This window comes from Nomascus leucogenys, chromosome 3 (genome assembly GCF_006542625.1).
Source record: "Nomascus leucogenys isolate Asia chromosome 3, Asia_NLE_v1, whole genome shotgun sequence".
Classification (NCBI taxonomy): domain Eukaryota; kingdom Metazoa; phylum Chordata; class Mammalia; order Primates; family Hylobatidae; genus Nomascus; species Nomascus leucogenys.
In genome coordinates this window covers 45,257,414-45,282,600 of record NC_044383.1, presented here as the reverse complement: position 1 = coordinate 45,282,600, position 25,187 = coordinate 45,257,414, and the positions used below count along the sequence as shown (strand labels likewise).

Genomic DNA, 25,187 nt, shown 5'->3' with positions numbered 1-25,187 from the left:
CATACTGGTGGCAGAAAGGCCATTATAAATAAATAATCAAGTAAATGGTATGTCAGTTGGTGATAAGAGCTATAAGGAAAAATAAAGCAGGTAAAGGGATACATAACAGGTTTGAGTGAGGCTATTTTATACAGACTGTCAGGGATATGTGTTACCTCTGAGGATTTTACTTGGATTGACATGGGAAGCTACTACTCGTTATGAGCCAAGGACAGACATGGCATGCCTTCTGTCTTAAAATTCTTATTCTGGCTACTGGTGAAGATACAGGGGTGCAAGAGTGGAACTGGGGCAAGCAGCTATTGCAGAAGTCTTAGAGAGAACAGTAGAGGAAGCCAGAAGTGGCTACAGTGTGGATGAAATATATAGGTGTGTGTGTGTTTGTGTGTGTGTGTGTGTGTGTGTGAATATGTGTATATACTCTTAAATAAAAATTACGAGAGGCTATTGATTTGGGCTAAGATCTTGCACTAGGTCCCAACAGACCAACCTAAACTGGAGTCACTCATGCTAATATTCCTGATCACCAAACCAAAACCTAAGCTGTTTACTTGCAAGATCTGACCTGAGAGATTAGGGGAGAAAGTAAGTTTTCTGGAAAAAAAAAAAAAACCCCAGGAAATCCACAGCAACCAATTAAAAGGGTCCAGTCAATGTGAGCTGAGCGGGCATAATAACCAAGTCCCCTCTGCTTTAATCCATACAAGGAGAGTAACCTCTAGTAACCTGATGTTAACCAATTTACCTTTTGCACTAGATGTTTCCTTGTTCCTGCTCAAGTTCCTTTACAAGAACCAACTCATGGCCAGTGGAGCTCTCTATTAAACCAATTCACGGGCCATGACTTCATGGCCAGTGGAGCTCTTGTCTATTTTATAGACTGGATGCTGTCTGGTTCATGAATTGCTAATAAAAGTCAACTAACTCATTAAAACTTCATTTGTTGAAATGTTGTCATTTCACATACATGCACACAATATATGTATACATAAATATATAATATGGATAATGTAAATTTTAATAGAGGTTTAACATACAGAGAAAATTATGCCTTGATGAATTTTCATAAAGTGAACACACCTGTAAAACTGGCAGCCAGATCAAGAAACAGAGCATTACCAGAACCCCAGAAGCTACCTTCTGCCCCTTTTCCAGGCACTCTCTTCCTGCTGCAGGTAATCAGTAATCCTTAATTCCAGCATCATAGATTACTTCAGCTGTTTTTGAACTTTACATAAACAGAATGATATGGTATATATTTTTTGTGTCTGGCTTCTTTCACTCAATATTATGTTTGTTATATAAATGTTGTTAGATGTAGTTGTAGTTAATTAATTCTCATTGTGGGACAGTATTGCTTATACATATATACAAGTTACTTATCCATTCCACTGTTGATGAACATTGGGATCGTTTGTAGATTTTGGTTATTATATATTTAATGTGAAGAACATAGGTACGTGATTCTCTAGTACTGGAATTCCGGAATCGTGGAGCTCACATAATTCAGCTTTAGCAAATACTGCCAAATGGTTTTCTAAAGTGATTGTACCAGTTTGTACTTCCACCAGGTGTGTATGAAAGCTGAGTTGCTCCATGTTGTTGCCAGAATTGGCTACTATCTGTCTTTTTAATCTGGGATGTAGAGATACTATTACATTGTGGTTCTAATTTGTATTCCATGGTGACTAATATTTGAAAATCCTTCCATGTTTGTCATTCATATATGCTTTTGTCACTGCCTGTTCAAATCTTTGTCCATTTTTCTTTTGGGCTGTCTTTTTCTTAGTGCGATATAGGAGTTCTTTATATATTGTGGATATGAATCTTAAATATGAATTTACTTAAAACTTCCTGAGTGGCCTGCCTTTTAACCCTCTTAATAGTATGATTTGATGAATAGAGTTTTAATTTTAATATAGCGTAACTTACTTTTTTCATTTATAGTTAACACTTCTGTGTCCTGCTTAAGATGTTTTTGCCAATAACCTACTTCAAGATCATAAAGATGTTTTCTTATAGGTTTTTTTCCCGAAAGCTTTATTAGTTTACATTTCATGAGATTTTGGATATATTTTAAAGTAATAGGCAGCCAGGATTCCTACTGGCTTTGAAAGGTGGTGTGAGGGAAAGAGACCAAATATATTGAATGCTACTTCCCCTCATCCGCCCTAATTTAATAAACAATAGCTTTATTATCTTATTATTTTGGAAATTACAATATAAAAATAAGACACTAGATTGTAAGCAACTTGAGGCAAAGACTGTGCTTCATGAGCTTTGTCTGTCCAGGTCCCAGGACAGTGATTAGTGCAACAATGGCATTCAATAAATATTAATGAATATATCCTCATTTCAGAAAATTTGGCAAGTAGGCAAGGATATAAAGAGGGAAAAGGTAAAAATATCACCATATTTTCATTATTCTGATAAACAAGTAACATTTTGATTTTTTCCTTTAGGGTATTACGATTTTTTTCTCTAAACATGGTTGTGATCACATTGTACATATAATTTTGCGTACTGAATTTCTGCTTACCATAAGACCAAAAGCCCTCATTGTAAATATTTTAATGCCTCTATAATATTTGATGAAATATATGTTGCATAATTTGGTTAATCATTTCATTAATGTTGAACATTCGTTTCCTTTTTCCTTTATAATTAACACTAATATGCACATCTTTGTGCAGACTTTTATCTATGTTTCTAATTATTTCCTTAAGATAGATATTGAAAGTGGAATTACTGTAAAATAGATTTTCAGAAACACTATACCAATTTATAATTTCTACTTAATGGTATACAAAAGATCCATTTCACTGTATTCCTTGCTTATATTAAGTAATTTTTGTTACTTGCTAGGAAAAATAGATCTCGCTTTGGTTCTATTATAGTAAGACTAAACATTCTTCATATGACTAAAAGCTCATATATATTTTCTCTTTTGCAAACAATCTGTTCATGTCATTTTGCTAACTGGTCTATTAGATTCTTCATGTTATTAAATTGATTTCTATTAATGGGTGATATAGGCATTCTAAATTTATTGTGTGTTATAAAATTTTTCCTGTTTACTTTTTAATATTGCATATATTATAATATTTACATGGATAATCAGTTTCCTCCCTCCCCATGACTCTTCTTTCTTTGAACAGAGACAAGAAGTCTATTTATGCTGGTTATTCTTGCTCTCCCATGTCCATTCCTTGCCCTTCTCTGCTTTGATCTGTGCCCAGGGAGACTGGCCCCTTTATGGGCTGAATTCCCTAGAGTTCTGGTTTCTGGAAGGTTTTGGTCAATCGGTGACATAGGCGGGGGATTCTCAGGTAGAAGACAGAGGCTGGGATATTGATTCCTCCTGTTCCTTCCTGCTTTGCCAGGTGTTGGCAATGGTGAGCTCCTTTACAGCTAAAGTTCCTTTCAGGTGGCTCTTCTCCCCTGGTTCCAACGCTCATGGGGCATTGGTAACCTTTTCTTCCCTCACTCATTTAGGCCTAGGAGTAGTAATGGCTTCCTGCTGTTACTAGTTCCTAGGTGCCACAGCATCCCTGGCTGGCTGCCTTAACCGTGCCCACTGTTTTATAAATACCCCTTCCTTAAATTCTTTTTTTGGAGACAATCTCACTCTGTTGCCTAGGATGGAGTGCAGAGGTGCAGTCTTTGCTCACTGCAACCTCCGCCTCCTGGGTTCAAGCTATTCTCCTGCCTCATCCTCCCAAGTAACTGGGATTATAGGCGCATGCCACACACCTGGCTAATTTTGCAGGTGTGTGTGTATTTTTAGCAGAGATGGGATTTCACCATGTTGGCCAGGCTGGTTTTGAACTCCTGACCTCAAATGATCCACCTGCCTCAGCCTCCCAAAGTGTTGGGATTACAGACGTGAACCAGTGTGCCCAGCCCCTTAAATTCTTTACATAAAACTCTTTCACATATACCATCTATTTCTTGCTGGGACCCTGACTGAAACAATATTTAACTATATTTTCATCTAGCTTCTTCTAGGAAAACACTCTGAAGCCAAGTAGAAACATTACACTCTTAGGCAGTAGTAGAGATCAACCTCTTAAAACCAAATCCATGGGCCCAGGAGTATGGTAAGAATATTTTGCAATTTATAAAGGTCTATTTTTTCATAAGTAAATAAGTTACTGCTTTCAGATGCATTTCTCTTCACATTATACTGACTTTGGGGGCATGATTATGAAGATTTTAATGTTAATAGTAAAATAAACACTTTTTTAAAGCATATCATGGTATTTATTACCAATATTATAGTTATTGGTAAATGCTGCTCACATTGATACTTGGTGCTCAAAGCCTTTAAGCTCCCGCCAGAAGTTTTGTTGTTTACAGCTAATTAGAGAAGATTGCTAATTTCCTGATTTACACCGTATATAAAGCATTTTAGCTCAGGGACAGCTAAAGTTAGGAAGCCAATTTGTATTATAACTAAGCTCCGATCAAGGAAAACAGCTCTTGATTTAGTTATTACCTTTGTTTTTTATGGTGAATTCCAAGAATGTCAAGAAATGTTGGGCACGAATTCAACTCCTTACATTAGACCATCTAGCTTTGTGGGCTTTGTGAGTACACAAGGACAATAGTATCTTAGCCAGAATAGCTGGTTCCTCTTGACTCAAAGTGGCTGTAGAAATAGTGCTGAAAGTCCCATTTTCCATAAACAGTTCTCCTAGCAGGCCAGGAGAGTTTGAAATTTTACCACTCATGAGTCACTCCTTTCCTATAAAAGCACAGAATCAGTCTTGTTTCACTTCACCTGGACTAAATTGAATGTTAACTTGGACTCTAATAGGTACAGAAGTCATTAAGGCTAAAGCACAGTTTTAGAAATAGTCTTGGCAAGCAATAAATCTAGAGTTTATTGGTGACAGACTTCAGCAGTTACATCTATGTGGGATTTCCCTGAGGAAATATTTCTTTCATCCTGAGAAGCATCTCTGGAGTCAGAAAAATTTGGGTTTGAATTCTGTTTCTGACATTTATCTGTGTGACATTGGTTGAGCTACTTAATCCCTCTACGCATCTGGTTTCCTGTAAAATAAGTGTAATAATACTGCCTGCCTTAAAGATTGTTGAAAAAATTAAACAAGATAATAGTAAGGGTTTAACACAAAACCTAGCACATAATAAGTGTATTGCAAAAATCCAACATGACCGTACTTGATTTTAAAAGCCTTCAGGGGTGTCTATGTGTATATCACACTTTAGAAACGTTTTAAAAAAGCCTTTAGAGGTGGCATCCTAATATTCAAGCATATCAGGACAATATTAAATCAAAGACATGTCTTTGTCTGGTAAAGTGCACGGCTACACTTCACTTTTCAGAGTAGAGAATAAAAACAAAACAAAACAAAACTTTATGGAGTATTAAGAATGTCAAAAGTATTTTGGGCAATAATTTTTGAAAAATTAATGTACATTGTGGAATTCTTTGGTTATCTTTCTACTTCAGAAGGCTGAATGTTCAAAGATTTGTCTTTGGAAATTAATGAAAACCAAATTTTGGATCATTACTCTAGCATTATATTTCTTAATCTTAATCCTGTCTCACAATTGTATAAAAATAAAGGGCACCAAAGAAGTGGCTTTCTCTGTATTGCCTTCTGCTCACTTGAGATTATTTTTTGGTAAACATTTAGGATTAAGCTGTTTTTACACTCATGTGTTTATGGAGAATGCTAATCATTACCTGAATACAAATCATGACTTGAATATACTGTCTAACAGGTAAATTCTGCCTAGTTGCTATGCATAGCTGGCTTTTTTTGGAAGTCGTCAGAAGGAAACCATTGGTGTTATAGGACAATAAAGTTCATATCTAGCAAGAGAAAGTTATCTTAATGCTTCCCAAATTATGTGGGACCCTAACAATCAATGCATTAAGTGGCATTTAAAAGGAAAGAAAAGACATTTGAAGTTTCTAAAATATAATAATACTTAATAAATAGATCATGACTTTTGTTCCCATAGGATAAAAATAAACAAGGCATTTTTTTAGAAGCAAGTTCTTCAGCTTCCGTGATTAAACAGGTGATCCTGCCATACTGGGGGCAGATGTCATGCCGAAAGGCCTTTGTAGTACTGTAAAGGCTCAAACTGTTAGTGTGTTACCAGTATTTGTGATTAATCAGGTCCCCTCCCCTCTCCCCCTGGCAATCAGGGAGCGTTTTCTAATCCCTGCTGATTCCCTATCTCTTTAATCATAAAGAAAAATCTGTCAAGGAAAAAAGGGTTATCTCTCTAGTCCCTGCTTTACTGCCTTTTGCTGCTCTGTCCCAGCAGCCATTGTAAAAGAGTATTTAGCTATGTTGATGTGACTGTAGCTGGTTTTTCATAAAATCTTATGACTTTCTCCCAATCATACAAAGTCTGCTGCTTTACAAACTACCCACTCTTCTCTTTATCCGGAGGTCCTGTGAAACCGAAATGACATTCAATCGTTTCTATAGCAACATGTTCTAAGCATGGGATTAGAAAAAAATGAACATTTTTAAATGCCGGAACTGTTTTTCTGAAAGCATGAAAGATTAGTTAACTCAAGCAATATTATTGTAGGCTTACTATGCATCCAGCACTACGCTAATTACTATAAAAAATCTCTCAACCACTTAGCAGAGTCTAGAATTAATTTTGGACTGACACGTAAAATAATTTCACTCTAGTTATTATCAGTTTTATCCTTGGGAATCTTCTCTTTGGATTTCAAAATCTAAACATATTTGGCTTTCTTGTTTTCTTTACAGAGAACATACAGTAAGTCTGCAAACCACAATAATATGGTTGGAAAACGCTTTCCTTATTTCCATGCATTCTAAACTTTTTAGGCTATTATGCCATCATTCTTTTTGTTGGGAAAAATGCTAAGTTTCAGATGGGCAAGAACATGAAAATAAAACATTGTGTTTTATATTATACAAAATGTCACAGAATATCATACATATTTTACAGCCACTCATCCCAGCCTGTCAATCTAATTACTTTATGGCCATGCCATTCATGAGCAATATAGTCATTCTAAAATCCATAACAATAAAAACTTTATTACATGTCACCTCATATTTTTATACGGATATATATTTTTACATTTATGGCTGGAGATACTTTACACCAAGGCAATGACTTGGAGAATTAATATTCTAATTAAAAAGTTTTATAGTTTTGGAAATCAGAAAGCACTGTTTGCAAACACCTGAAATCTGTGGTATTGAAGCAAAACATCAGAATCTGGTGGTATAAGCTCTAGGACACTCAAAAATATGTTCATTTTGTACTTTGCAGATCCACTAGCTTCTTTTCTGTTTACATAATAACAACTCTTCACAAAGCTTAGCTAAAGCCAAAGCAAATAAACTAAACTTGGGAATAAAAAGTGTAAGAGGCAACAGCCTTCATCTTGTGGAAGCCTACAGCATTTTATTTATTTTAAAATTATGCTTTCATAACTAACAAAAATCTCAATTTGATGAAAAGCACAATTATTTTTGATCTTCATATCAGCCTAGCATTTCTTTGCAAATTATTTTTTATCTTCATATCAGCCTACCATTTCTTTGCAATGTTTTAAAAGTTAATTTTATTAATGTACTGGTGTTCACACATTAGTAAAATATTGTTCAATTTTCTTGGTTATCTTTGTTTCCATATTATTATCTTTGTTTCCATAATATGAAAATGGGTGATTGAAATAGGTTTCAATCATTTTCCCCTATTTCCTACCTGAGATTTACATCACTGCAAATGTTGAACCTCAAAAATTTGATGATGGAGGTTATCTTTAACTGAACACTTGCATTTCTGACCCTCAGCAAAAGACTGTGTGTGTATGTATAAATAACTGTATAATAATATAATGTGATGTACAAATTTTATATCACTGAGCTTCAGTTAGCCCCATCCATTAAGTAGAATTATGACCTACCTTAAAGGGCTGTTATGAAGATTAGAAAATTAGAAATTTTATATATTAATATATAGCTGACACAAAATAGGGGCAAAAATAATAACAATTATTGTTATTGTTGCAGGAAAAGAGCTCAATAAAATGGCCTTAACTGGTATAAGAAGGTACAAGTGTTAAAAGGAAATTCAGCTGTGATAGCAAACGAGAAAGAAAATGAAAAAGTTGTCCTGGCTCATCTCTGGAAAGACATGAAATTTCATAGCCTCAAGGTGTTTGCTTCTGACCTATAACTTCAATTATAGATCAGGTTATCCAAAAGTTCTCCTTATTAACCAGGTATCTGTTTTTACCAGGTGTCTGTTATTAATTAGAGTTAGTATATAATTTAATGCAATTAACCAAAGCACCTCTTACACCTAGAACATAGTAGGTAGTTTACTTCTTTCTTATGACATATTCAAGACTCATGGTTTTCCCATTTTTAGAGTCAAAAACATAAATTCCTCCTTTTGCTTTCCTGCCCTAACATACCCACGTCACACACCTGTTTACTCTTTGTTTGCAGGGAAATGTGTACATCTGCTAGGGCGTGATCTCGATGATGAGATGACATATGGGACGTCATTCCATTATTTAAAGAACAAATTCCAAAGATCAAACATTTCTCCCCACACTTGTGAGTGATACATGGGTCTTCTCAGGGACATTAAAATGGAGCTAGTCTCATTGATTTCATGGACACTTAGAATACAATTATTGAGTTACCTGCTGAAATCTTTTCATACATATCTGGTTTCACCCTAGGTTATGAATATCCATGCAGATTATTTTTCCAAGCTTCTACGCAACTAATCTTGGCACTTACCCCCGGCTCAGGCAGCAAGCAAATTATTCTGGCTTGATGTCCATCTGATGGTTTACTCTTGCTACCTCCTACTCCCTGCTATAACCACAAATGACCTCCTCCCCACTTGCGCTCATTCTTACCCAAAGTTTTCAGTTAACAGCTCACTACTAACCCAGTTTCCTTCTTAAAGTATATATATCCTTTTAACATTTCCAGTCTTGTTACTCTCTCTCTTCCTCTTCAATTTCTTGTCCTGTTGTCACAAGATCTCTTCTTAGCTCACCAGATTATCTTCTCTTCCCTTTCTCTTTTATTTCATTTATGAACAAGACACCAACTTCTACCACAACAACAGAACAAAACAACCCCTAGCTTCAAAGAGAACAAAAAACCCCCAAAATAAATTAAAAACGGCTTTAATGCTTAGAGCTGCAGGGACAAGAAAAACCACATTCTTTTAAAACAAAATTAGATGTCATAAAGGACTATGAACTAGTAAGAGTTCCCTGTTAAGTCCCCTTCAGAATCTCACAAAAGACTCCATCTCCTTCATCTTCTGGCTTTTTGTTAATAACCAATGTCCAATATAAATAGAAACATTGCTTTGTTTCAATTGTATTGCTCTTTCATTTGTGCAAATGGTAGTATTTCTATTGTATCAATGATAAACTTTTTCAGGCAAGCCTGAGATGGCAGATTACAACATTATTTCTATGGGAATACCCATTCCTAATTTGAAACAATCAATCAGATTACCAACAGAGAGTTCATAAACTGAGAGCTGCCTGCAGTGAGAACTGATTTACACTCTGGTTTCTAATTTAGAAACAATTTCACTGTGCTAGTTTCTCCTTTTGTACAAAGATTTAGGATGGTGCAGTAGGGTAAGGAAAAATGGCTTCCCTTCAGTCTGCTAGGTTCTTTGGCTGGGCTACAAATTAAATTGGCATAAAACAAACAGATTAATAGGAGAAAACCATATTTAATAACATGTATGCACGAAGTCCCACAAAATATGGGATTGGAAGAAGGATCAGATGATTGAAGTTTATATAGTGTCCTGAGGTACAGAAAGGAGTAGGGGCTTGGCACTTCCAGGAGATGGTGGCAACACAAGCTATGGGAGGATAAGGGGAGACAATGTATGGTGAATAAATGGTTGTCTTACACAGACATAAGGTCTCTCATGTAATACAAGTTATCTGGGAGCAGCCCTCAGAAAAATAGGTGTTAATCTGTGGGGTCATGGTGTCCACCTCCAGTCTCCTCTCCTGTGATCAAAGTTAATCTTCCTTGGTTGATAAGATTCCCAGGGAGGGGATTCATGACAATTTAGTTCCTTTTGGGGGCTGTCTTTAAGAAGACTAAAGGGAGCTCAGAGGAAGCCTCTGCTGGCATCCACTGTTCCCCAAGTGTCCTCAGTTCAAAGCAATAAACATACCAATGTGTCATATTTTGGGGTGGCATTTCCTGAACCCCTTTAGTGAAAAAAGGAGAAAATAAGAACAGGCACCTCATAGAAAAAATTACCTCTATTTCAAATAATGCATATTGGGAAACTGAATTGAATGGTGAAGCAAATAAAATATTTATTTCTTGTATGCAATATAGATGAGTCAATGTCGCTTTGAGAAATTTAACTTTTTAATTTGCTAACTTGGTGTTTGTATTTCATTAGCAATTGCAAATGAATATTATTCTCTTGCAAGTGTCAAAAAGATAATGTGGGGAAAGCAGCTCCAACTATTACTCGGGCATGGCTGGAAAAAGCTTGCACTCTTCATTGTCTTTTTCTAGTCACTGAATCCCCGGCTTTATTTCTATGGTGGCAGGTATACCAAAATCAGAATGGGATTACACTCACATATCAGTATATACAGCAACCTGCCTGTGTGAAATATATGCAAATCCTCCCCTACATACCATGTAGTTAACTCTACAATGAACAATATATAAATATTGTGGGTAAAGTAAATCAATATAAAATCATACATTCACATTCACAATATTTTTAAAATATCAAACTGGTTTTGGCTAAGAACATAGAACATTTTATTTTTGGAAAAGGAAGTCTGTTTTAATAGTCTTGTTAAAAATACTACCATATAAACTATGCACTTAAGATACAACAAAACCAGAGTAACACTTAACTTCATAAGAAATATCAAACCATTTATTATAAATTATTCATTAAATGTAGTGAATTATTTTATATGGGAAAATTCTCTTTGAAATAATATTTGTATGGCTTCCTAAAATCAGACAAGGTTAGCTACACTTGAGTTTCTTACTTTCTTGCATATAATTCAGAAATATTCTTTGAAGAGCTCAAATACAAGATAAGGTGTATTCTCCACATCTGTGTGTGTGTGTGTGTGTGTGTGTGTGTGTCACATGCATGCACACACATTATCTCCACATACACACACACACACACACGCACACATCCTTATTGTTATTTTCTTCTCATCTTCTAAATGTATTTATTTGACTCCCAGTAGAAGACAACTGTAAGCTACAGGGAAAAAATGCAATGAAATTTATGTTCAGAAGAACATAAACAATGGGAATATGTTCTGAGAAATTCATCATTAGGTGATTTTGCATTATGTGAATATCATAGAGAGTACTTACTTACACAAATGTACATAGTATAACCTACTACATACCTAGGCTACGTGGTCTAGTGGATTGCTCCTAGGCTACAAATCTGTACAGATGTTACTGTACTGAATACTACAGGTGACTGTAACACGTTACGTATTTGTGTATCTACACATAGAAAAGGTACAATAAAAATACAGTGTAGAAGATAAACAATGGTACATGTGTATGGACACTTACCATAGATGGAGATTGCAGGACTGACAGTTGCTGTGGGTGAGTCAGTGAGTGAACGGTGAATGAATGTGAAGGCCTAGGACATTACTGTATCCTTCTGTAGACTTTATATACACTGTACACATAGGCTACTCTAAATTTATTTTAACAATTTCTCTTCAATGATAAATTAATCTTAGCTTCCTTAACATTTGTACTTTGTAAACACTATTTTTTTAAACTTTCTCTTTTGTAATAACACTTAGCTTAGAACACACATTGTATAGCTGTACGAAAATACTTTATATCCTTATTCTATAAATTTGTATTTTTAATTTTTTTTTTTTTTTTGCTTTTTAAGCTTTATCATTAAAAACTAAGACTTAAACACACAGATTAGCTTAGGTATACACAGGGTCAGGGTCATCAATATCACTGTCTTCCACCTCCTTGTATTGTCCCACTAGAAGGTCTTCAAGGAGCATTAACACACATGAAGCTGTTATCTCCTATAACAATGTCTTCTTTAGGAATACTTACTGAAGGAACTGCCTGAGGCCATTTTACAGCTAACTAAAAAAAAAATAAGTCTAAGAAGTACACTCTAAAATAATGATAAAAAATATGGTATTGGAGCTCAGAAAACTATACCTCAAAAGGAAGGCCTCAGAAGCAAAAGGCTCTCCCTGATCTTTTGCCATCCTGTTTGTGGCCACTCATTCTCTCTTAAGGCTGGCCATTGAAACTAGAATCCCTTCTTCCCAAGGCACGTCATAGAAACCAGAACGCTTTCCCCCAAAGCCAGCTTAAAAATATTACTTTAACTTAAGATAAAACTTTAAAATATTACTTTAACTCCCACCTCACCCCTGCCTTTCTGTATAAAAACTGGCCATAAAAAATTATCTCACCTACCTTGTTTGACTGTAGGTCATAAGACCCCCCATTCCAGAGACGCTCCTGCCCCCTACCCAGAAGTAACGAATGCTGCACAGAAAGGCCAGGAAGAATCTAAACAGACAGGCCTTACTGGGTTTTCCCACACAGTCTATTAGCATTAGATCATACCCTTTTTGTCCAATCATATTTGCACATGCTATACATACTTTGTTGAACCAAAGTATAAAAATGGACTGTTTCCTTCATCTTTGTGTCTTCATTCTAAAGGCTCCCAAGTCATGTAAAATTATAATCAAATAAATTTGTATTTGCCTTTTATTAATCTGCTTTTTTGTCAGTTGATTTCCATCAAACCTTCAGAGGGTGAAGGAGAAGTTTTCCCTGGGCCCCTACAATAGTATAGATAAATACATAAACCAGTAACATAGTCATTTATTACCACTATAAAGTATTACATACTGTATATACTTGTATGTGCTATACTTTTATATGCCTGGCAAAGCAATAGGTTTATTTACAGCAGCATCACCACAAACGTATGAGTAATGCATTTTGCTCCGGCATTATGATGGCTACAACATCACGAGGTCATAGGAATTTTTCAGCTCCATTATAATCTTATAGGACCACTGGTGTCATTAACTGGAATGTTGTTATGTGGCACTTGACCATATATGTTTTAATGTTGAAGAGTGAATTAAATTAATAACAGGGAATTTCTTTGCTTTGGTTTACTTAAATGTGAAAATGGATTGCTATTTAAGCAGAGTGTACAAAATAAATACTTTTTTCATATTCTAGTAAAATGGCCAGTTTTAATAATATTTTGAACAAAAAAAATTCCCCCCAGACCAAGGTGTTTCTTATTTAATAGGGAAAAATAGTGCTAAAATTTCAAATGATTTTTTTTATCTTTCTTTTCTGTCACTCCTCTGGCTCTTTTTCCCAATGAATGAATGAACCTGGGAATAATTATCAGTCTGATACGTGATAAGTGGTTTCTAGCTATTTAATATGCTTTTTCCTGATAACTAATTTGCCAGATAGATTTTCCAAAAATGGCTGCAACAGTATCTCCCATGCCTGATTCTCTTCTTAAATATGACTTTGACAACCTTTCTATCAAGAGGTAGGGTCTATATCCCCTTCCCTTGAATCCAAGAGGGTCTGTGGTTAAGGCAGAACTGACACTCAGTGACTTTTGAGCTAAGTCATAAGAGATGATACAACTTATGCCTGGTTCTGACTCAGTCTTGGAACCCAGCCATCATGTTGTGAAGAATCTCAGGACATTTACAGAGGCTTCATAGGTTTCTGGACAGCTCCAGCTTACATCAGCATCAATCAACAGACTTGTGCGTGAAGATGCCTCCTAAAGGTATCAGCCCCCAGCTGTCCAGTCACCTCCCAGCTTTTGAATCTTTCCAGCTGAGACCCCAGACACCAAGGCACAGAGACAAACATCCACATTGTAACCTGTCCAAAATTCTGACCCACAGAGTTCTTGGCATAATATAATGATTGCTTTATGTCACTAAAGTTTGGAGTGGCTTGTCACATTGCAATAAAAAATTGCAACAATGAAGGAGGTTGGTTATCTTTTCATGCTTATTGATCATTTGCATTTCTTCTGTGTACCGTCTATTCATAAATTTTGCCTGTTAGACTCTTGGGTTATTTGTCTTGCTCATATTTTCTGCATATTAATCCTACTTTTGTTATGTATATTGCAAATGTATTCAATCAGTTGCTTGCTAGGTAATAGAGAAGTTTGAGTTTTATGTAGCCGTTCATTCTTTTCATTTTTTAGTTTCGGGGTTTTGTGTCTTTTTTTTTTTTTTTTTGAGACAGAGTCTCTCTCTGTCGCCCAGGCTGGAGTGCAGTGGCGTGATCTCCGCTCACCACAAGCTCCGCCTCCCAGGTTCATGCTGTTCTCCTGCCTCAGCCTCCCGAATAGCTGGGACCACAGGCGCCCGCCACCATGCCCAGGTAATTTTTTTTTGTATTTTTAGTAGAGGTGGGGTTTCACCGTGTTAGCCAGGATGGTCTTGATTTCCTGACCTCGTGATCCGCCAGCCTCGGCCTCCCGAAGTGCTGGGATTACAGGCATGAGCCACTGTGCCCGGCTGGTTTTGTGTCTTTTTTTTAGAAAAAGGCTTTCCCATTTGAAGATTATAAAAATATCCTATACTTTCTTCCAGCACTTTTATACCTTTTCTTATTCATCATAAGATCAATCTTTTACTCTATCTTGAATGTATTATTTTACATGGTATGGGACAGGGAAAATCTAACTCTTTTTAGATGGATAGTCAGTTGTCTCTGTACTATTTATTTAAATCATCCATTCTTTTTCCATTGATTTGAAATGCCTCCTTTATGAACTAAATTCTTAAATAAATATATGCCTATTTCTAGACTGTCTATTCTGAACCATTAAACTGTTTGATCATTACTACAAAAGTGCCATTTTAGTGGAGCCAAGATGGCTGAATAGGAATAGATCCGGTCTACAGCTCCCAGCCTGAGCGACAAAGAAGACGGGTGATTTCTGCATTTCTGTTTGAGGTACCGGTTTCATCTCACTAGGGAGTGCCAAACAGTGGGTGCAGGACAGTCGGTGAAGAGCACTGTGCACGAGCCGAAGCAGGGTGAGGCATTGCCTCACTCAGGAAGCGCAAGGGGTCAGGGAGTTCCCTTTCCTAGTCAAAGAAAGGGGTAACAGACGGCACCTGGAATATCGGGTCAGTCCCACCCTCATACTGCGCTTTTCCAACGGGCCTGGAAAATGGCACACTGGGAGATTGTGTCCCGCACCTGGCTCGGAGGGTCCTATGCCAACGGAGTCTCGCTGATTGCTAGCACAGCAGTCTGAGATCAAGCTGCAAGGCGGCAGCGAGGCTGGGGGAGGGGCGCCCGCCATTGCCCAGGCTTGCTTAGGTAAACAAAGCAGCCAGGAAGCTCAAACTGGGTGGAGCCGACCACAGCTCAAGGAGGCCTGCCTGCCTCTGTAGGCTCCACCTCTGGGGGCAGGGCACAGACAAACAAAAACTCAGCAGGAACCTCCACAGACTTAAATGTCCCTGTCTGACTGACAGCTTTGAAGAGAGTAGTGGTTCTCCTAGCACGCAGCTGGAGACCTGAGAACAGACAGACTGCCTCCTAAAGTGGGTCCCTCACCCCTGAGCAGCCTAACTGGGAGGCACCCCCCGAGTAGGGACAGACTGACACCTCACTCGGCCGGGTACTCCTCTGAGACAAAACTTCCAGAGGAACTATCAGACAGCTGAATTTGTGGTCTCACAAAAATCCGCTGTTCTGCAGCCACCGCTGCTGACACCGAGCCAAACAGGGTCTGGAGTGCACCTCTAGTAAACTCCAACAGACCTGCAGCTGAGGGTCCTGTCTGGTAGAAGGAAAACTAACAAACAGAAAGGACATCCATACCAAAAACCCATCTGTACATCACCATCATCGAAGACCAAAAGTAGATAAAACCACAAAGATGGGGAAAAAACAGAGCAGAAAAACTGGAAACTCTAAAAAGCAGAGCACCTCTCCTCCTCCAAAGGAACGCAGTTCCTCACCAGCAACGGAACAAAGCTGGATGGAGGATGACTTTGATGAGTTGAGAGAAGAAGGCTTCAGACGATCAAACTACTCTGAGCTACGGGAGGAAATTCAAAACAATAGCAAAGAAGTTAAAAACTTTAAGAAAAAATTAGAAGAATGGATAACTAGAATAACCAATGGAGAGAAGGGCTTAAAGGAGCTGATGGAGCTGAAAGCCAAGTATCGAGAACTACGCGAAGATTGCAGAAGCCTCAGTAGCAGATGCGATCAACTGGAAGAAAGGGTATCGCTGATGGAAGATGAAATGAATGAAATGAAGCAAGAAGGGAAGTTTAGAGAAAAAAGAATAAAAAGAAATGAACAAAGCCTCCAAGAAATTTGGGACTATGTGAAAAGACCAAACCTACGTCTGATTGGTGTACCTGAAAATGATGGGGAGAATGGAACCAAGTTGGAAAACACTCTGCAAGATATTATCCAGGAGAACTTCCCCAATCTAGCAAGGCAGGCCAACATTCAGATTCAGGAAATACAGAGAATGCCACAAAGATACTCCTCGAGAAGAGCAACTCCAAGACACGTAATTGTCAGATTCACCAGAGTTGAAATGAAGGAAAAAATGTTAAGGGCAGCCAGAGAGAAGGGTCGGGTTACCCACAAAGGGAAGCCCATCAGACTAACAGCTGATCTCTCGGCAGAAACTCTACAAGCCAGAAGAGAGTGGGGGCCGATATTCAACATTCTTAAAGAAAAGAATTTTCAACCCAGAATTTCATATCCAGCCAAACTAAGCTTCATAAGTGAAAGAGAAATAAAATACTTTACAGACAAGCAAAAGCTGAGTGATTTTGTCACCACCAGGCCTGCCCTAAAAGAGCTCCTGAAGGAAGCACTAAACATGGAAAGGAACAACTGGTACCAGCCACTGCAAAAACATGCCAAATTGTAAAGACCATTGAGGCTAGGAAGAAACTGCATCAACTAATGAGCAAAATAACCAACTAACATCATAATGACAGGATCAGATTCACACATAACAATATTAACGTTAAAAGTAAATGGGCTAAATGCTCCAATTAAAAGACAGAGACTGGCAAACTAGATAAGGAGTCAGGACCCATCAGTGTGCTGTATTCAGGAAACCCATCTCACGTGCAGAGACACACATAGACTCAAAATAAAGGGATGGAGGAAGATCTATCAAGCAAATGGAAAACAAAAAAAGGCAGGGGTTGCAATCCTAGTCTCTGATAAAATAGACTTTAAACCAACAAAGATCAAAAGAGACAAAGAAGGCCATTACATAATGGTAAAGGGATCAATTCAACAAGAAGAGCTAACTATCCTAAATATATATGCATCCAACACAGGAGCACCCAGATTCATAAAGCAAGTCCTGAGTGACCTACAAAGGGACTTAAACTCCCGCACAATAATAATGGGAGATTTTAACATCCACTGTCAACATTAGACAGATCAACGAGACAGAAAGTTAACAAGGATATCCAGGAATTGAACTCAGCTCTGCACAAAGTGGACCTAATAGACATCTACAGAACTCTCCACCCCAAATCAACAGAATATACATTTTTTTCAGCACCACACCACACCTATTCCAAAATTGACCACATAGTTGGAAGTAAAGCTCTCCTCAGCAAATGTAAAAGAACAGAAATTATAACAAACTGTCTCTCAGACCACAGTGCAATCAAACTAGAACTCAGGATTAAGAAACTCACTCAAAACTGATCAACTACATGGAAACTGAACAACCTGCTCCTGAATGACTACTGGGTACATAATGAAATGAAAGGCAGAAATAAAGATGTTCTTTGAAACCAACGAGAACAAAGACACAACATACCAGAATCTCTGGGACACGTTCAAAGCAGTGTGTAGAGGGAAATTTATAGCACTAAATGCCCACAAGAGAAAGCAGGAAAGATCCAAAATTGACACCCTAACATCACAATTAAAAGAACTAGAAAAGCAAGAGCAAACACATTCAAAAGCTAGCAGAAGGCTAGAAATAACTAAAATCAGAGGAGAACTGAAGGAAATAGAGACACAAAAAACCCTTCAAAAAATTAATGAATCCAGGAGCTGGTTTTTTGAAAAGATCAACAAAATTGATAGACCGCTAGGAAGACTAATAAAGAAGAAAAGAGAGAAGAATCAAATAGATGCAATAAAAAATGAAAAAGGGGATATCACCACCGATCCCACAGAAATACAATCTACCATCAGAGAATACTACAAACACCTCTATGCAAATAAACTAGAAAATCTAGAAGAAATGGATAAATTCCTTGACAAATACACCCTCCCAATACTAAACGAGGAAGTAGTTGAATCTCTGAATAGACCAATAACAGGTTCTGAAATTGTGGCAATAATCAATAGCTTACCAACTAAAAAGAGTCCAGGACCTGATGGAATCACAGCCGAATTCTACCAGAGGTACAAGGAGGAACTGGTACCATTCCTTCTGAAACTATTCCAATCGATAGAAAAAGAGGGAATCCTCCCTTACACATTTTATGAAGCCAGCATCGTCCTGATACCAAAGCCTGGCAGAGACATAACCAAAAAAGAGAATTTGAGACCAATATCCTTGATGAACATTGATGCAAAAATACTCAATAAAATACTGGCAAACCGAATCCAGCAGCACATCAAAAAGCTTATCCACCATGATCAAGTGGGCTTCATCCCTGGGATGCAAGGCTGGTTCAACATACGCAAATCAATAAATGTAATCCAGCATATAAACAGAACCAAAGACAAAAACCACATGATTATCTCAATAGATGCAGAAAAGGCCTTTGACAAAATTCAACAACCCTTCATGCTAAAAACTCTCAATAAATTAGGTATTGATGGGACGTATCTCAAAATAATAAGAGCTATCTATGACAAACCCACAGCCAATATCATACTGAATGGGCAAAAACTGGAAGCATTCCCTCTGAAAACTGGCACAAGACAGGGATGCCCTCTCTCACTGCTCCTATTCAACATAGTGCTGGAAGTTCTGGCCAGAGCAATCAGGCAGGAGAAGGAAATAAAGGGTATTCAATTAGGAAAAGAGGAAGTCAAATTGTCCCTGTTTGCAGATGACATGATTGTATATCTAGAAAACCCCATTGTCTCAGCCCCAAATCTCCTTAAGCTGATTAGCAACTTCAGCAAAATCTCAGGATACAAAATCAATGTACAAAAATCAGAAGCATTCTTGTACACCAATCACAGACAAACAGAGAGCCAAATCATGAGTGAACTCCCATTCACAATTGCTTCAAAGAGAATAAAATACCTAGGAATCCAACTTACAAGGGATGTGAAGGACCTCTTCAAGGAGAACTACAAACCACTGCTCAATGAAATAAAAGAGGATACAAACAAATGGAAGAACATTCCATGCTCATGGGTTGGAAGAATCAATATCGTGAAAATGGCCATACTGCCCAAGGTAATTTATAGATTCAATGCCATCCCCATCAAGCTACCAATGACTTTCTTCACAGAATTGGAAAAAACTACTTTAAAGTTCATATGGAACCAAAAAAGAGCCCGCATCACCAAGTCAATCCTAAGCCAAAAGAACAAAGCTGGAGGCATCACCCTACCTGACTTCAAACTATACTACAAGGCTACAGTAATCAAAACAGCATGGTACTGGTACCACAACAGAGACATAGATCAATGGAACAGAACAGAGCCCTCAGAAATAATGCCGCATATCTACAACTATCTGATCTTTGACAAGCCTGACAAAAACAAGAAATGGGGAAAGGATTCCCTATTTAATAAATGGTGCTGGGAAAACTGGCTAGCCATATGTAGAAAGCTGAAACTGGATCCCTTCCTTACACCTTATACAAAAATTAATTCAAGATGGATTAAAGACTTACATGTTAGACCTAAAACCATTAAAATCCTACAAGAAAACCTAGGCAATACCATTCAGGACATAGGCGTGGGCAAGGACTTCACATCTAAAACACCAAAAGCAATGGCAACAAAAGCCAAAATTGACAAATGGGATCTAATTAAACTAAAGAGCTTCTGCACAGCAAAAGAAACTACCATCAGAGTGAACAGGCAACCTACAGAATGGGAGAAAATTTTTGCAACCTACTCATCTGACAAAGGGCTAATATCCAGAATCTACAATGAACTCAAACATATTTACAAGAAAAAAACAAACAACCCCATCAAAAAGTGGGCAAAGGACATGAACAGACACTTCTCATAAGAAGACATTTATGTAGCCAAAAAACACATGAAGAAATGCTCATCATCACTGGCCATCAGAGAAATGCAAATCAAAACCACAGTGAGATACCATCTCACACCAGTTAGAATGGCCATCATTAAAAAATCAGGAAACAACAGGTGCTGGAGAGGATGTGGAGAAATAGGAACACTTTTACACTGTTGGTGGGACTGTAAACTAGTTCAACCATTGTGGAAGTCAGTGTGGCAATTCCTCAGGGATCTAGAACGAGAAATACCATTTGACCCAGCCATCCCATTACTGGGTATATACCCAAAGGACTATAAATCATGCTCCTATAAAGACACATGCACACGTATGTTTATTGCGGCACTATTCACAATAGCAAAGACTTGGAACCAATCCAAATGTCCAACAACGATAGACTGGATTAAGAAAATGTGGCACATATATACCATGGAATACTATGCAGCCATAAAAAATGATGAGTTCATGTCCTTTGTAGGGACATGGATGAAACTGGAAAACATCATTCTCAGTAAACTATCACAAGGACAAAAAACCAAACACCACATGTTCTCACTCATAAGTGGGAACTGAACAATGAGAACTCATGGACACAGGAAGGGGAACATCACACTCCGGGGACTGTTGTGGGGTTGGGGGAGGGGGAGGGACAGCATTAGGAGAGATACCTAATGCTAAATGACGAGTTAATGGGTGCAGGAAATCAACATGGCACATGGATACATATGTAACAAACCTGCACATTGTGCACGTGTACCCTAAAACCTAAAGTATAATAAAAAAAAAAACCATAAGAAAAAAAAAAAAAACTGATCTCATGAAGATAGAAAATAGAAGGATGGTTACCAGAGGCTGGGAAGGGTAATGGGGGTGAGGGAGAAATAGGGTTGGTTAATGGGAACATAGCTAGATAGAATGAAGAACAGCTAGTATTTGACAGCATAACAGGGTGACTACAGTCAACAATAATTTATAGTACATTTAAAAATAACTAAAAGAAAAGTACAAAACAAAGAAATTTTAAAAAACCCAAAGAGTATAATTGGAATGTTTGTAACACAAATAAATGATAAATGCTTGAGGGGACAGATATCCCATTTACTCTGATGTGGTAATTACTCATTGTATGACTGTATCAAAATATCTCATGTGCTCCAAAAATATGTATTACTATATATCCATTAAAAATAATTCTGGAAAAAAAAATAAAATAAATAAAAATTTTTTAAAAAAGTGCCATTTTATTTTCATTTATAAACTTTTTGATATGTTCTGATATCTGGTAGAACACATAGTATGGTCTAATTTTTCTTCCCCCAGAAATATCTTTGCAGATTTTAAGAATTTCATCTTTCAGATAAATTTCAGAATAAACTTGTCAAGTGCCTTGCTTGGCACTTAAGTCAAAGCCTTGCTTTGCCTTAATAAATTAACGTGTAGCAAACTGACATATTTATTATGTCTTCGTGTATATTAACATGGTATATTTCCCCATATATCCAGGTCATTTTGTAGATCCTTTAGTAAAGTTTTAGAAGTTTTCTTCATCTACTCATGTACAATTATTTTAGGTTTATTCCTAGGTAGTCTTGTTGTTTTTGTTATTCTTGTGGATAGTTTTTAAAAAATATAATAATTTCAAATTGGCCATTGCTGAAGTATAGTAAAACTACTGAATTATGTATATATTTGTATGTGTATTTATATATATACATATTAAAAATATTTTGGTTTTTATATTCAACTTTTAAAAAATTCTTTTATTAGTGGTAATAGGCTTTCAGTTGATTCTCCTTGAATTTTTCCTCTAATTTGCTAGATGACCATCCTTTTGAATTATAGATTACACTAGGTTTCTCTGATTAAACAAATATTAAGATATATCAAACAGAGACAGTTTTAAAGTGCAAATTATATATCACTTAAAAGTTTCTACATTTTAGAAAAATTGTTATCAATGTTTTCTGAAATCTACTTTATACTTAGTTACCTAGAACAGGGGTTGGTAAACTACCATCCATGGGCCAAATCTGACCCCTGTCTGGTATTTTATATCCCCCCAGCTGACATAATGGTCTTTAAATTTTTAAGTGATTGAAAAATACCAAAATAACAATATCTTTGGTACATACAAATTATATGAAGTTCAAATTTCAGTATCCATAAATAAAGTTTTACTGGAACCAGCCATGCTCATTCATATATATCTATTATCTATGATCACTTTCCTACTACAATGGCAGAGTAGAGTAGTTGTGACATAGACTGTATATGTTGCTTTTATTGCTTTGCAGTGCTGCTGGATATACTACTAATCATACTGACATAGTTATCATTTGTGTTTTACATGCCATGTTGTACTGTGACATCTTATTATTTTTTAAATTGCCATTTCATACCTATCATCTCAAAACAGTAAAAGAAAAGTGGACTTCAAAAACAGGTACAGTGGAGTGTAGATGACTGTTATCAAATTAGATGACAAAGCATTGTGTTTATTGTGCATGACACTTTGGCTATGCTAAAAAAAATACAATATATACAAGCATTTCTAGGTTAAACACTCATCACATTATTCTCAACTCACCAGTAACCAATAGTCATAGAAATAAAAAATTAAATTGAATATACATCACAGTAGAATTTTTTCACAAAAATAAAAAGTGCAAATAACACTGCATCAAAAATAATTTTCTGAGTGGCTCATTTGTTTCCCAAGCAAGGAAAGCTATTTACTGAGGATGAATAAATTAAATTGTGTTTGATTATAGCAGCTGAATAAATTATCCAGATAGAACAAACCTGTTTAAGACTATTAGCTTTTTGGTGAGAACAGTTGCTTGAATAGTTGAGAATGGCAATTGTTGGAAGCAATGGCAATTGTTGATTAAAAGACAAGGCAAATAATTTTGAGTGGTTTTCTTTGCATCTTCATGAGTTGACATATGTAGCTGATACTACTCAGTTATTATTTATTTGAGGAGTCAATTCTGTGTCTACAGTGATTAAAGAATTAGCGTAATGAATAGTCTGCATTGTAAAACTATAGGTGACAACATTTCCAAAAAAAGTGAGAGAACACAAATTCTGCACAACCTGAAGGGGAATCTTCTAAGATGTGTTCCAATAGATGGTGGTAAAAATATTTATTTTTAAGCAGAAAAAGGGCTTAATTGTACAAATTCATATAGCTTTTCAAAATGTAAGGCATCTTAAACCTATAGTGACTCATTATATTATTCATCAGCAGGTGCTTTGTGGAAAATATTTAAATCATGTGTAATTGAAACAGTAGTGTCAATGGTGATACTCATTTACTTTTGCAGACTTAATCATCATTAGTCCTGTAAATTTTTGTTAGAATAGAATCTGAATATTCTACTTCTCTATCACATGGCAGAAACAATTGCTAAATAGTAGTAACATTTCATTATGATTTGTTTGAGCTCAGGGCCAAGATTGAAATTTTTATGAATGAGATGCACCACTATCACCTACTATAATTGAATACTGAATAGTTTTGGAAATGAGCTTTCCTACAGACTGTTAATGTTTCTTTAAAAATTCAACCTAAAATTATTAGGCAAAACAGCACTTACAAGTGAAATTTATACTGTGGTAAAGTCATTTCCGTGACAACTAATGTTGTTTGAATCACATGTAATGTCAAACTGCTTTCTACATTTACTGTGCTGTCAAAAGTTAAAACAAGAAGCAAGACCTCCATTTCCACACAAACGTGCAGCAGATATATTTTTTGAGTTCAAACTACAATTCCAGCAGTGGATTTTTTTGGACTTTGATGCAAGTGCAAATGAAATTTCCTTATTTCAAAATCCATTTAACTGTGCAATTGAGGAGCTTCCACCTACCCTTCGATTGGAAGTAATTAATATAATGACATGCTAAAAGGCAAATACCAAAAGAAGAATCCAATAGAGTTCTTTAAGTGCTTTTCAAGTAATGATTGTGCTAAATTAAAATCACATGTTCATCAACAGATATTAGTATTTGACAGTATCTATTTGTGTGAAAAGATATTTTCAAAGACAAAATATGTAAAACCTCATTATGAATCAGCATTAACAGATGGGCATGGGCAATTGATTCTGATGATAGGAAACACTAACTTTGAACCCCAATTAAGTGAAATGTTATCACTCTCCCACAATAAAAGAATTCCATTTTTCTCATCAGTAGACCTATATTATAGAAAATTATACTTAACTATTATTATCAAATTTTCCATTTTTGTGAATAAAGATTTATAGAAATTTGTTTTCTAGCTTGTCATGTAATTGCCCACATAATATCCTTGATTTTGACTCTTGGCCTAAAAAGTCTAACATATTTACTTTTTGGGTCTTAACAGAAAAATGTTGCCAATCCCTGACGTAGACTATTCTCTTATGCCCTTTATTGTCAAAGGTGTCTACTAAAGATAATTCTCAAAATAATTTTATAAGTTCATGTTTGTTGAGTGCCTACTATGTGCAAAGCTGTTTAAGTTCAGAGACTTTCTCAAGGTCAAACACTGGTAAATGAATTAACCATTATTTAGATGGTTAACAATGATATAGATAGTACTGTAGTTATAATTCCCATTTTACACATGAAAAAACTTAGGCTCAGAGAGGTTAAGTAATTCCTCAAAGCCACACAACCTAGGCTTTGCAGCCAGGAAGATGAGATTAAATCATGGTTAATTCCCTTACCAGTGTATGACCTTGGGAAAGGCTGTGAACTTCAATTTCTCTACACTATAAATTGAAAATTACAGTACTGACTATATCATAGGGTTGATTTAAACATTAGATTAATTACTATATAGAAAGCACTTAGAACAACTATAG

The 25,187-nt window shown here is 36.4% G+C and overlaps 1 protein-coding gene across 1 annotated transcript in view; it reads right to left on the bottom strand.

The window, feature by feature from the left end:
• Nucleotides 1–25,187, bottom strand: part of RNLS (renalase, FAD dependent amine oxidase) — a 308,905-nt gene that overhangs the window by 81,867 nt on the left and 201,851 nt on the right. The window lies entirely within an intron of this gene.